Raw genomic sequence first — 7,619 nt, forward strand, 5'->3', positions numbered from 1 at the left:
TGAAAATAAGAAATTTTTATTCATTTATATAAGATTCAATATCGTTAGAATTATTTTCTTGAGCTCTATTTGTCATATATATAAACTTAAAGTTTTGTGAAATTTTTGACTAAAGATAAACAGAGAACAAGAGCTCGATTTCAAAAGGTATTTGTATTGTTGCGTAGAGCTCAAGACAAAAATTCCAATAACACAATATTGGATTTAGACAAATTCTAAAAAGTGTCGTCGGTAGTGATGAAAAGTATAAACTATTCATGTTATAGTACTAATGTATTTATGTTAACAAAAATTGTTTATAAAGTACATAAATAAATTATTTAAACTTGAAAATGATTTAAATTAAAAAAAAAAAAGAAAGAGTGCAAACTATTGTAGACATGGGGGGAACTGCAGGTCTAATTTGCTAGTTAATGGGGATACTTAATACAGTACAATGCACCTTTTTTGCTACACCAAACATGGATTAAAAAGGCTAATGCAGTGTAGAACATGGCAATATAAATGCACCGAATGTGACCATAAAAGGATTTGGATTTTTTTTGTTTTTGGTTTTGGATTAAAATCCCTATATAAAATATGATTCTCTTTTATCTTTATGTGACAATTACAAACAATGGAGAGAGAGTACTATATATTATTGTTAGTTGTTCCTAGAAATTTGCTTTAGGTTATGAAAAGTGTAGTCTTTGAGTGATACCATTTGATGGTATAAATTTTATTCGAACTTAATAGGTGATAATTCCAACTAGAGATGGCCCTCTTTGGACCAGACTTTCTCTTCGTTGGATCAGATGATAATGAACTTCTCCTTTAAGCTAATTTTAATGGGCCTTTGAATTTTCTCCTAGGAGTTGACTTCCTTAGGGGACAAGGATGACTTAATCAGACGATGATCTACAAATATAAGAAAATGATCAGATGGCTAACTCTGCCGGTGTAAACCCTCTGATGATCAAGTTAGTTAGTTACTAGATTTTGGAAATTTAAATTTGGAGGGAGAAAATCGAGAGAGTGAAATTTAACATTTTCCCCATCAAGTGATTTATTTTTTTAGTTACCTTTGAATGAGAATAAAGGGCATATTTATAAGGCAAATTGATTTGATTTGAATCCTAATTACTTTGATGACAAGTGTCGCTATTCTTGTGACATTTGGTGACGCTCATTTTCATATGCCCATGCTGAGTGGCACTTGGACATGCAACTTTATTCTCGGGTTCAGGAAGAAAGTGTATTTATCCACTAGTAGAAAAATGATGTTCGCTGATACGAAGCTGCTGATACTAAATTAAAAAGTATCAGTATTTGGTAATTGAAGTTATTTTTAGCGTGTTCAACATAGGAGTGTCAGCGGTTGTTGATACCTTAGTATCATAACATTGTACTAATACTAAGGGGCATATATTTTATATTTTATTTAATTTTTTATTATTTTAAATGGCTGCGTTTTTATTTCGCTTAAGCTAAACGACAATGCTTTTATTTTATTTTTTATTTCACTTAAGCAAAACCGTAGTGTTTATTGTTTCTAATAATTCAATAGGGACTTTTTATTTCCCTCACTACTGTTTTCGTTTCCCTCTAGCTTCAAAAAACCTAAACATTTAAGCAAAACAAAATTGAAAACACAACGAAGCAAAACCCATAGCATAAAATAAGCAATTTGTGCTGACAAAAAAGATAAAAGGCACAAGAAAACCTTGAAGATTGAAGAATATAAAGCTCACAATAAGAAAGAAGAGAACCAAAATTATTGAAGCAGAAAAGAAAGATCGAAGAAAGTAAGAGTAAATAATAAGTTGTAATCAGGTCAGAGCACTCACCCTCTCTCTATATCGGTTCTTGCACTTTCCTCTATTTTTTTGTAAAGCCCTAATTGTCAATTTATTTCAGATTTTTTTGTTCTTGACTTGATTTTAATTTAAATAGGCTTCTATGCATGAATCATTTGTTTATTTACTTTTTCACGGGCATGCACACATGAATCGATGATTTGCAAATATAACTAAGAAAATTCCAGTGGGTGTTTATAAAATATGATTCAGAAGATGTGCTGTTTGTTTATTAGTTTTGATTTTAGGAATTGATGATTTAAAATTTTTAAAAATTATGTATTTGTCCTTTTTTATTATATAGTAGCACATGGTTGGACATGATGCATAATTTAATATGTTTCAGCATGAAAGTTCCTTAATTTTTTCAAAATTTTATCCTTATGGCAACAAATTTTAATTATTTCATGACAAGTTGACCTTAATTATTAAAATTATTTATCATTAAGATTTGCTTTTGTGTGCGCCTTTATGTGCTGGCTTTTAGTAAATAAATAATTTTTTAAATGTGGTAATTGTGTTCATTTGCTGTTTTGCAAGATGTTTTAAAAGTAATTGTATCATATTTGTATTTTGTTATTTTTTGTGATTTACTAAGTTAGGTTTTGTAGTAATAAAAGTATTAATACTATTATAAATTAAATGTGGTTGGCAGGTTTTTAAATTTGTCTGATTCGATTACTGCTGTGGTTAAAAGTTTTGTTGAGTGAGACAAAAAGGTGTTTGATTGGTTCAGGTACGAATACATTGTCATTTCAACCTTAATTGTGTGGCTTTATGACATGTTACCTCAACTTTAATGGTTCTTTGAATACAAATGTGTTGTTTGGTTTGTTATTACTTTATTTTGTGAGAACTACATGCATGACTGCTTTTATAATTTGGTTTATGTTGGCAATGGTGTACAATACTAACATTCCTTTGTTTATTGACAATGTTTTTTATTTTCTTATATGTTTACATTTATATAAGTCTGGTTCATGGAAAGATAACCTCCAAAGTCATAGGCCACAACACCATATACTAGATTACTACTAGTCTGTTTTGTTAGTTGTATAATTAATAGGATTTTACTATTAATATGAATTTATTATTAATATTCTGAATTGTATTAGTACAAATAAAGCATTTAAAACTTGAATTAACATGTATAGTTATATTAACATGCATTATTGTTGATATGGATAAACCTCGGATATGGTCTGCTAGTCGATTGTTTGCAAAATATGAAAACAGAGTAGAAGAGTTCTTGAGATTTGCTATGGTTAATTCTAAAAATCATAGGTTACTTAGATGTCCTTGTACTTATTGTTGCAACATGGAATTTTATGCTCCTGAACAGATAAAGGATAATTTGTTCACATACGGTTTTCTGCCATCATACATAGTTTGGGATAGGCATGGAGAGGTTGAGCAAAAAACAACCTCCGTAAGTTGCTATGACTATTCCGAGAGTCATCAATTTAGATTCAAAGATCAAAGTAACATTAAGGACATGATCTATGATGCTTACGAACAATGTGATAATAATCCTAAGAGTTTTAAGGATATACTTGAGGATGCTGAGAAGCCATTGTATGTAGGTTTAAAATATTCTAGGTTGTCCGGGTTAATGAAATTGTATAATGTGAAAGGCAAGTATGAGTTATCTTATCAATGCTTCACAGTTTTGTTAGAAGTTCTTGCTGACATGTTTCCAAAAAATAACACCATTCCTAAGTCAATGTATGAGGCAAAAACAATAATGAAAGTGTTGGGTTTAGATTATGAAAAAATACATGCTTGTAAGAATGATTGCATTCTCTACCAAAAAGAGTATGCAAATCTGAACACATGCCCTATTTGTAGAGAGTCTAGGTGGAAGGAAAAAAAAAGTCAAAACAAGCAGTAAACAGGTGCCTACAAAGGTGCTCTGGTACTTTCCTCCTATTCTTAGGTTTAAATATATGTTTCAATCACCTAAAACGGCCGAAAACGTATCCTAGCATGCTAATCATTGAATTAAATATGGCAACCTTTGCCATCCAGCAGACTCCCCAACATGGCATTTAGTTGACAGCAAGTGGCTTGACTTTGGCCAAGAACCTAGAAATCTACGATTAGCTTTCTCAATTGATGGGGTTAATCCACACAGCACACTTAGCACTACTTATAGTTGCTGGCCAGTCATGTTAGTCATTTACAATCTTCGGCCATGGATGTGCATGAAAAGAAAATTCATTATGCTATCTTTATTAATATCTGGGCCTTAACAACCTGGAAATGATCTAGATGTTTACCTAGCACCCTTGATTGATGATTTGAAAACCTTTTGGAATGTCGGTATAGAAAGTTATGATGCTTATAGAAAGGAAACCTTTAATCTCCAAGCTGTGTTGTTGTGGACTATTAGTGACTTTCCTGCATATGGGAACCTCTCCGGGTGTTTTATTAAGGGCCATTATGCTTGTCCAGTTTGTGGCCCAAACAAGAGTTCAATATGGCTTACACATAGCAGAAAGTGTGTATATTTAGGGCACCATCGATTTTTACCAAATAACCACTCATTTAGGTCACTTCAAAAGGTCTTTAATAATGAGATAGAAAAGGAAGAACCTCCTAAATATTTAACTAATAAAGATATTTTGAAATTAGTGGATGATATTGACTGCAAAAGTGGAAAGCACAAAGGCATCAAGCGAAAGCGTGATGATTTTGATGATGATAGTAACAAACTATTCAAAAGAAAATCAATTTTTTTTACTTGGAATATTGGCGACATTTGTTAGTTCGTCATTTATTAGATGTGATGCATATCGAGAAAAATGCGTGTGAGAGCATTTGTGGCACTCTACTTCATCAACCTGGAAAGACAAAAGATGGGGTAAAGGCTAGAAAAGAGCTTATAAAAATGAAAATTAGGGAGAAATTGGTCCCTGGTGAAAATGATAGAAGTACCATACCTGCAGCACCTTTCACCATGAGTAAAGAAGAGAAAATGAAATTCTGTCATACTCTGTTAGAAACCAAAGTTCCAGAAGGTTATTGCTCAAACTTTAAAAATCTTGTTTTTACTAACGATTGTCGGCTTTAAGGTCTTAAGTCTCACAACTATCACACTTTGATGCAACAACTATTACCCTTAGTAATCCGTGATTGTTTACCCAAAAATGTTAGAAAAGTTGTTATTAGGATGTGCTTTCACTGCAACTCATTGTGTAGTAAGATACTGGACAAAAAATCTCTTGAAAAATTAAAAAAAGATCATTTCGTCACTGTACGTTTGTTTGAGCAATATTTCTTACCCGCCTTTTTTTACATAATGGTCTATTTGACTGTAAGCTTGTTGACCAAGTCCAATTATGTGGACCGGTTCACTTTTGTTGGATGTATCCATTTGAAAGAAACATGAAAACGTTAAAGGGTTATGTTCGTAACCACTATCGGCCCGAGGGTTGTATTGCGGAATGCTATGTTGCAGAGGAAGCACTAGAATTTTGTGCTGAATATCTCTCAAACCATGATTTCATTAGACTACCACATGATTGTATAGTTGATTATACAACTGAAAAGCCTTTAGGAGGTGGAGATGTTAAGATGGTCGACGCTGCACTACTAGAGCAAGCACATCTATGGATTCTGGAAAACACCTTGGAGTTGCAATCTTATATACTGTAACTCATAAATTTACATTAGTATTTACGCAAATTTTTCAAAACTTTATCCAACAACAACTGACTTTTTCAGTATTGACATAGTAGGGAACATAAGATATTCTTGTAATCAAATTTTCCAAAGTAATCAAAACAAGCTCATTGGTTAGAAATTGAGCATGCTCATAGCTTTTCTGAATGGTTACAAATGAAGATTAAGATTTGACAATTTTATCCTTAATAATATTGTTAATTTTGTCATAAGTAACTCATAATTTGTTCTTGAAACTGTAGGTAATAAACATGACAGCAAATGGTTTAAATGTTGATGAAACTGTTAGGATGTTGGCAAACAAACCTAGTTGCACTGTGATTGCATATTCAGGGTACATTTTAAGATGTTGGAAAACCACGAGGGATTGAGATAGCAACCGTGTTACGCAAAACAATGGGGTTAATATCTTAGCAACAACCTTACAAGTCTCAAGCTTAAAGGATAAAAATTATTTCACTGGTATAATGGAGTTTTATGGGATCCTTGTTGAAATTTGGGAGTTGCAATATCTCATGGCTAAGAAAGTTGTTTTTAAGTGTGATTGGGTTGATAGTAGATTGGTTAAGGTTGATGATTTAGGTTTCACCATTGTTGATCTTAATTGAGTTGGTTATAAGTCTGATTGCTTCATTCTAGCTTCGCATGCAAAGCAAGTGTTTTATGTTCAAGACTAAGTAGATCTAACAAAATCAATTATTTGTTCAGTGGGTCAAAGAGTCAATAAATCAATAGGTGTTGATGGGAGTATTGAGATGGTGATACATGAACCTTTATGTAAAGAATATTCATCCCCAAAAAATAGATATGGATAAAAATGATGTTGGCATATATGAAAGACCAGAGTGTGTTGATGTTCTAATTGATGATGACTTAACAGGGGAATGACAACTATAGTAAGTTATCTGATTTCAGTGTCTTTATTCTTTTGTATATAAATTAAATGCAAGTTATTTGAAGGTGTCATATGCTTCTTTTTCCATACACTGAATTCAGTGTCTGTATTTGTTTTGATATGGCAAGGTAAATGTAATATCTCATTCTGTCACATGTTTTTTTTTCTCTTGTATTGATTTCAATCTTTTTATTTGTTTGTATATGAATTAGATGCAAGTGTTGTGAAGCTGTCATGTGTTTTTTTTAATATTTTCCTTTATTTATAGATTTGTTTAAATGTAAGTTATAAGGATATGTTTTAATTATTAATTTTTTTATTATCTGTCATAATTTAATAGATATGGCTGACATTGAAGAACAAAATGAGACAAAATTTTCTGACTTGGATGGGAGACCAAAGAGGAGAAAGCAGACAAAAAAGAAACATTTGCTAAAAAGATCAGCTAACGATAAGGTTATACTGCAATATAACCAATATGGAGCTCCTGTTGGAGACGAAGCAAATGATCTTAGAAGTTACATAGGTGTTCTTGTCCGAGATAATATTTCAATCTTCTATGATGATTGGCGACGTGTTCCTCTAGAGATTAAGGACAAACTTTGGGACCACTTACAAGTAATTTATCATTTCTTATTCACTTTTGTGGTTTAATTCCTTTTTATCTCTTTACTAATATTTATATTGTTTCTGCATATATGATAGGACAGACAAAACTTGAACTTGATATAAAAAGCAAAAAACATGTGGTTCAATCAATGGGAATTGCTTTAAGGAACTTCATATGTGCTTTAAACACAGAGTTTATTCAACCTAACAAAGATAACCATAGTCAATTAAAGTTGCCTTCGTGGAAGTATCCCAGAATTAGAAAATTGGAGTGGAAACAATTTGTTGACAAGGTTCTTGATCTTGAATTTGAGGTAAAATATTTTACAACAATGTTCATTCCTTGTTACTTAGAAAACTCGTTTGTTTTAATGTATGATGATTGTTGTAAACTGTTTTTATGAAGGATAAAAGTAATAAAGCGAAAAAGATGCGTGAGCAAATCAAGTACAACCATCGTTTGGGTAGTACATGTTATAGTGGCATGCTGCACAGAAAGGTATCATATGACAACATCCTCAAATCAATTTTTATATAATTTAGAAATTTTATTTTTATCTCATAAAATTAATTTCTCTTTTGTACTCGTTAATATG

The 7,619-nt window shown here is 31.7% G+C and overlaps 1 long non-coding RNA gene across 1 annotated transcript; it reads left to right on the plus strand.

Moving 5' to 3' along the window:
- Positions 1 to 1,676: 1,676 nt before the first annotated feature.
- LOC127900012 (uncharacterized) lies at positions 1,677 to 7,013 on the plus strand. Its single transcript, XR_008051919.1, has 3 exons — positions 1,677 to 1,812; positions 2,491 to 2,571; positions 6,755 to 7,013. It is a non-coding gene; the product is annotated as an uncharacterized LOC127900012 (long non-coding RNA).
- The last annotated feature ends 606 nt before the right edge of the window (positions 7,014 to 7,619 follow it).

The sequence above is a fragment of the Citrus sinensis genome, chromosome 9 (assembly GCF_022201045.2).
Source record: "Citrus sinensis cultivar Valencia sweet orange chromosome 9, DVS_A1.0, whole genome shotgun sequence".
Taxonomy (NCBI): domain Eukaryota; kingdom Viridiplantae; phylum Streptophyta; class Magnoliopsida; order Sapindales; family Rutaceae; genus Citrus; species Citrus sinensis.